This window comes from Medicago truncatula, chromosome 5, assembly GCF_003473485.1.
Source record: "Medicago truncatula cultivar Jemalong A17 chromosome 5, MtrunA17r5.0-ANR, whole genome shotgun sequence".
NCBI lineage: Eukaryota > Viridiplantae > Streptophyta > Magnoliopsida > Fabales > Fabaceae > Medicago > Medicago truncatula.
The window spans coordinates 42,643,481-42,651,620 of NC_053046.1; positions in this window are offsets into that span (position 1 = coordinate 42,643,481).

Below are 8,140 nucleotides of genomic sequence, written 5' to 3' on the forward strand. Positions count from 1 at the left end.
AAATTTCATCCAACATTTCAATTTTATTTTCATCCAACAATGTTTCAAACTATGTAGACCAAATTTAAACGCGGACAAAAAGTAATCATATTTTGTAAGAAATATGAAAGACTAAATTTTTTATCACTTTATAAGAGTTCAAGTAATACATAAGTACATTTTTGAAAGAAAAAGTACAGAAAAAAGTTAACAAGAGAAAAAATATGTCATTTTATTAAAGTTTCCATTGAGTTTCTATGAGTATTGGTCCAAGTGATATATATTTAATTAGTGTTTTTCTTATATTGCGGTTCGATTTGGTTTGGTTCGGTTGGTAAAATCATAACCGCAAATCGAACCAAACCATGTGGTTGAGTAAAAAATTGATCAGAATACATCCGAACCAAATGCGATTTTTTGCAGTTTCGGTTTGGATTGGTTCAGGTTGCGGTTTTTCTATTTGATTGGTTCGGTTTTGAACACCTCTAATAATTATATATAAATATGCAGCTTGGAATTTATATTAGTAAATAAAAATGAAAATCTATATTGTAGACAATTTTTTAGATTTATGTTTGAGTTTGAAAAAATATTAAAAATATAAAACTTTCGTTTTAAATTTTTAGTCGCAACTCAATCATCACTTCATAGAATGGCTTGAATAGTCACCGTTTGGGCATTGATTAACCACTGTTGAGTTTTTTTTCTTTTGATACTGATTCACTTTGTATATTTGTAGTGGTCTCCTAGGCACACATTGTGCTTGGGAACTACTATTGTGTGGTAATATAATTTTATTTTGACTTGTTAAAAAAAATGACTTGAATAACATAACAATTAGGTCCATTATGTTTACCCTTATAATTTAAGTTGTTAGCCGAAAAGACATACATATGAATTAAGGTTTAGTTTCTTGTTAAGCAAGAATTAAGGTTTAGTTGATGCCTAATTAGTCGAACAAAGGTCAATCGAGTGAAAAATAGCTGAATACAAATTAGTCTAATATGTCTCAAGTCCAAACAATTTCACGAATGTTGTGAAGGTGTCAGAATCAAAGGCATAGATGAAGTTGATAATCCAACCTCAAAGATTTGTAGTGTGTTGGCTAGAAATATTTTTATTAGGTGTGTCTAATATGAAAAATATTTAGGCACGCGCACAAATACAAACTTAAATAAAAATTATTTGGTCACTACATTTAACAGAAAATACTTGGGAGGTTTTCTTTTCCCGTACATTGAGAAAATGTAATGAATATGTCAATTGACTTGATAAATATGATGCTAGCAACATTGACACACTGATATATGGACTTTTCCTCCTTCACATGTAAATTTTATCTTGTAAGCTGACTCCTTTGATGGTTTTAGACATCAAGTTGCTTAGTCTTTTGCTTTTCGATGTTTTCCTTTTGATAAAAAAAAATCATTTGCACACACAATTAATACAATCACATAAAAATACATATAATTTAATCAAATTAGAAATATATAGTTTTAATTCCTTTTCTCTTCCTGCATTTTTCATATATATGTGTGCCTAACTAGTGTGCTCAAACACTTGTCATCGTATAAAACTTCCTATCATTTAACATCATTTTATCCTTTTTTCTTTTCATTTTTTATTTGTGAGTACCCAAATATTTTTCATCTAAGGTTGTGTTCGATTAAGTATTTCTCATATGTTTTTCCCTCGTTATATTTGGTCTATAAATTCGAGCTTTGTCTATAAATGCCCTTGTAAATATCATTTTCAACAAACAATAAAATTGTCATCTTTACTCGCATTTATCTTTTATCTTTATGCTTTACATTTACTTATGTTTTCTTTAGTTTAATAATTCACCAAAAACCAAACAATCTAGACTTCACACTCTTTAAAAGAGTTAATAAACCAACAACTAAGGGACATAATTCCTTCCTTAATTCACTTTTAAGATCTATTAGTCAAGTTATCAACTAATTTTCAAGTTTAACAAAAAAAAAAAAAGATGATTCTTTTCTTTGCTTAAAATATACAATAATCACATACATCCATCAAATAAAAATATGTAAAATTTTAGAAAACGTCGTGGATGGACACAACAACAAGGCTCCACATTCATCCCACGTAAAAAACAGTAACGAATTTGGCACAATGTACCTTTTTCAACCGTGCACAATATTGATCACTGTATGTGTCATGTTCTGTACTTCTGTTCAGTGTGACTTGAAATTGTAGAATTTTCAACATCATATACTACAAACAATGCAACTCCAACGTCTCAAACACAAATGATGCATGCAGAACACTACTTGACTAGTTGACTTGCATGGCACCAATACTTTTAGTCCACACAATCTCAAAATATCTTGGAATATACTAAGAACTAAATAAATGTGTTCATATTGGAGAAGATTATGTCAATCGAGTTTATTAGATTAGTTTATGTTGGAACCGGTGGAAGTGGAGTTTAACACAGAAGAGGCTACATTATGACGAATAAATGTTCGAATCTCGACATAAAGAAGTATTTAAATTTAAATGTTCCAATATCATGTTTGATTTTTTTTAAAGTAACTACAATTCTACTCAAACATAGTATAAAAGGATTTAAAACTAATTCAATCTTTGTTAACGTTGTTTTCGAATACAACTCAAATGTGGATATATCTGTGAATCATTTTTGCAATGAGAATGATAAAACACGTCAACTAAACTACTACTTTTTATTTCTTAATCGAAATCTTTAGATAGCCTTAAATAATTAATCTTTAGATATCCTTAAATAATTTCTAATAGACAAACAATGAACTAACTTCCATTTGAAAGTTTCAAATTCGAGTTTTGCTAGTGTCCCCCTAAAGTAAATGTAAATAGTGCCCTTTGAAGAAAGTAAATATAAATACATTTGTAAGCGTTTTTTAAATTCAAATATTTTCCTTCTCTTAAACCGGAGCATCTTTTCCTCACCCTAAGATTTTTTTAGCAAAAAAACAAGAAAAAGATTAAAAACTTCACATGTATAAAGAAAAATACTATTAAGTTGCTATTTATTATATTCTTTCCAGCGTACATATTATTGGTTAAAATTCATTTTTATTCCGCTAAATTAATGTGGGGCCCTTATATTTTAGTCAGATCTAATCAAATTTTAATCAATAATACCATATCTATGCACTGAAAACATACGTTGAAAAGTGTATTAGTTGACATATAATCTTTGTGGTGAAATGATACTTTGCTGACCTATGACCGGCCCTAGACATAGGCCGGGAGTGCGACGGCCTAGGGCCTATGCCGGTAAGGGGCCCAATTTTTTTTATATGGGTGAGTATATAAAAAGAACTGGATTTTTTAGTGTTTATATAGTAAAATATACTAACAGGCCCGAAACATTGACATAAAAGATTGGGCTGAAGTCTGTTATTGTTTTGGCCCTTTTGATGTAATTTGCTATATATACCCCATATAAAACAAAGCTTTCCATTTACACCCTTCCAAATAAAAAATTGGACTTTTTGTTCCTAATAATGTGCCAAGAAATTTGTGATATTTTTTGGGGCCCTTTGTTCCTAATAATATGGCTTACTAATATTTTTTGGGGCCCTTTTGACTGGTTTCCACTGTAACTAGAGAATGTGTTGAGATTTATGTTCGAAGCTGATCATTGTTTTTTTTTTTCCTTTATCATTCAACCAAAAGAACTTGAGAAGTGTATGCATATGTTTTTGAGAATTATGTTGGTCACAACCCAAGTAGTAATTATTTGGACACATATAAATTTATACATCGCTCAATTATTTTCAATATATATTATTTAATTTTTTTTTTTTTTTTCCATTTATGTGTGTGCTTATGCGGTGTGTCCAAATTATATGACCATATAAGATCCTCTTTTCCTTAAAAAAAATCCTCTTTATTTTTCTTTTCTTTTCAAATAACATGTATTAGTGGCAATGACATTTGACTACATGACATACACATTAGCAATAAAGTTCAACATATGACGAAAATCTTCAAAGTATAGATTGAGTCTTTTGTGGCCTATATGACAACATCACTGTCTAAAACTTCGTCTAACAATAAGTCGTTATTCTAATATTTTTACGTTCTAACAAGTGTTGTCAATCGATATATACCATAAGATTAACGTACTTATTATCTTGTTGTTTGTCAAAAATGTTAGAAGAATGTACGTACTATATATAAATATGATTCTAAGGTAATATGAAGTGAAATTTTGATTTACTTGTTTGTTAGAGCCGGCCTAAGCAACGGTAATACATATGAGATGAAAATGAAAGATTCAACATTACACTTAATTACAATCATACAAAGTTAAGTTTTAGCCGTTTCTAAATATTTTCTCTCAATAATCAAGACAATGGCACAACGACAATAACACAGATGGTTACAGCTACAAATGCTTCTATGAAATATTAATTTACTATAAACTAAGGGTTTGTTTGGTTTGCAAAACAGCAAGTATTGAACAGAACAGTACAACACAAGGTAGAACAGCACAGGACAAAAATTTAATGGCATTGAGTAATTTTTTGTTTTATACGATTTTTGAGGGACAAAATGTTATTTTGATATTTTAGACAACTTGTACGTGGAACAAAAAGTTGTGCTCTGGTTTGGTGAGGGACAAAAATATGAGTTTTTTCTTGTCCCTTGCCTCCAGTTTGTCCTGTACCTGAAACAGTTTTACAAATCAAATACTAAACAACTAGAGTTGTTCTGTCATGTCCTTCATTTTTTAGCAAATCAAACGCACCCTAATAGTTCTATGAAATTTATTTTACTTTACTTAAAGTTGAATAAATACAAAAGATGGATAGTGTTTCATTATTTTCTATATCGAGTAAAACTATCAAATATGAGAACTTATGGCGTTCTTGTAACAAAAAAAAAAAAAAGAATTTATGGCGTTCTGTTTATAGGTGGGGATCCACTAAAACAATCATCCAAGAGCTTGGATTTTTAACTTTTCTTGGCTAATCTTGTTAAATATATTTTTGATACTTATAAATATGTCAACTTTTAATTTTAGTTTTTTTAAAATTATTTTTTAACTTTTAGTTCCTTAAAAGTTTGAGAAATGATATTTATACAATCATTTTTTGACAACTTTTAAACAACTTTATCTCTCATACTCACATTATATTCTTATTCTCTCTCTTCATTTTTCTCTCTCCATTGTTTTTAACCAATGAAAAGAGAGAAAAATGAGGTTGTCATGAAAGTTGTTAGCAAATGGTTGTTCAAATATTATTGCTCTAAAAGTTTTTCATCTTTACTTTTGGTCTCTCATTTAAAGTAAACTCATATGTAAAATTCATATTTTTGAATAAATTTTTTAATATTATTATAATCTCTCCCAAAAATAATTAGAACTTTTTAACAAAACATGAATTAAATATGAATTTTTATATTTTTTGTGGTTAAAATTTCATATTTAATTTATGTTTTGTTAAAAAATTCTATTTTTTTTTTTTGGGAGAGATTTTTTAAATTTTTACATTTTTCTGCACAATTTCATTAAAAAATACAAAAATTTACTTAAAAATAGGGATAAAAAATAGTGATTGAAAATTTTATAGGGATTAAAATTTGAAGGAAATTTTTAGAGAGACTAAAATGAAAAGTTGATATAATGAGACCAAAAACATATTTAAAACTTTTCTTAGTTAATTGAACGATACGGTTATGATTTATTGTTGATGCCAATTAAATGTAGTCAAATTGAGTGTACCAAAAATAAAAATGTAGTCAAATTGATATATTTAAATAAATGTAAATAATTTATTTTTTCTTTTTCGATTACAAGAGACTCAAGATCAAAGAAAATCAAATACAACTTCACATGCTAATAATGTTCATACATAATCAATGAAAAAATCCTTCGCATGCACCAACACATCCACACACACATTAACTTCACTATAAACGTGAAGTGATAGACTCAAAACTTCTCATCCTTCAGATAAGTTAAAAAAATTGTCATTAGAGCACATGTTAATAAAGTAGAGGTAATGATCTTTTTGGAAATATATGCCTTGAATCTCTTAAAAGTATAAGAATTATTTTTTAGTACAAAAATTTTATTTGTAAATCTCTTAACTTATGCTCTTAAGATATATGTTTGCAGATTTCTAAGTTAAAAATATATATATGATCACATGTAGGAATAAATTATATCATTTTTTTTAAGCACAATTTCTTTTTCATTAATCCACATTACATTCGTTTATTAAAAAGTAAAATATTGAATTTATAAGAGAGGTGACACATTAACCTAATGTCTTAAGGATTTTGGATGGAGACGTGACATCTTTCTCTTATGATTTTGAAACATTGGAGTCGTTCTTTGTTTCCGTCGAATGAGATGATATTTTCCCTTAGACATTGGTCATCTAACAAGGTAAGTCACCCACTAAGTTTTCCTAAAACCTAGGAATGCGTCTTTATTGACATCATCGTCTTAAATATTATTATTTTTGTTAACAATTCTTTAAAAGTTTTATACCAAAAAGCAAATTATACAAAGCAACTAGCCAAATGGTACAAACTATAGAAACATGGTTGCAACATAACTTTACTCATATTTGTTTTTGGGTCGTCATGCAATGATACAAGATGCTACAAGACATGTCCCCGCGGCTGAAACAATAAACAAGGAAAAGAAAAAGATTAAAGAAACTCTACTGAGATATATTTTTGTATTAGAAAAAATATGATGTGAGGAGTAGATTTTGTCTTAATTTTCTTATGCATTAACATGTCATCATTTCTCTATTTTGTATAGTGATAAACTTCATTAGATTAGATATAGTGCATTTTTTAACAGCATCAATGTAGACAAATTTTACTCATCTTCTATAAAAGGTTGTAAAAGGCCTACACTACCATGTGCTATACAACTGGACCAAAACAAAATATAAGACAAAGTTTCAATTATACAAATTAAATAAATAGATTTAAGAATTACGGTGCATATCATATGGTGTTAATTTGGTAGAGATGTTTGATTATACAATTTGAAATGCTTTAGCCAAAAAAGATACATCATTCACCAAAAGCCTTATTTTACCTTGAAAAATATTTCTATATATGACCCAAGCCTAAATTTTTGTGATGTGTATTAGTACATCATACATTCATCATCATACTCTAGCATGCCTAGAGTAGAACAACCAATTTCCAACCCTATTTATCTTAATCTCATTGTACATAATTTATTTTTGCTCAAAAAACATTATTAACTCTAAATATCAACATCGTACATATGGAACCACAAATAAATTTTCAACATGATGATCTAGACTTTTCAGGTTCAATTGTTTGGCCACATTATTGCTTTCATTTAAGTTGAAAGTATGTACCAAATTGTTTGTAGTCTCACCTACATACCTACTGAAATATACAATGCCTAATTGCTTATAGTAATATTTAATTTTTTGATAATTATAATATAATTTATAATTAAAATTACATGGAAATGAGGTTTTAAATGATAAGTCATGTAAGCAATGTCACGTAAGCTCCATGTCATTAATGAGCATGTCACATCATCCTAAGAGTTAATAATATGTTTTGCTCTCAAGTTAACCAAACTATTTTTGAATTTTTTTTGGCGTAAATGCAATTTTGATCCCCTATTTTTAAAATTGTTAATTTTTGATACCCTTTTTCTAAAACATGTTTTTCATCCTCCTATTTAAAAAGTCAACTAATATTTTTGGTCCCCTCCCCATGTCATTTTAATTACAAATTATATTACAATTATCAAAAAAATTAAATAACTAATTATTATTGAAATTAAAAAAGAATTGGGGGAACAAAATTAGAAACCGTAATTCGTTCTTATTCTCAAATTGAAAAAATTTAACGTAGAGAAAATAAGTGAGTGATTTCAGGTTTCCTACAATTCTCTTTGTCTTCCTCGGTGATAGTTTTGGTTTCATAGGAACTAATTTTCCAATAAAAAAACTCATTTTAAAAACAAATGTACGGGTACATGTACCATATAGAAATCATCTTAATAAATAAATAAACAAGTTGGTAGAGTTTCATGCATGAATATACTCTATATATACTCCATATATAGATACAAGCCTGCCATGAATCACACACATATCACCATTTGCTCTCTCCTTCTATATACATTTTCCTC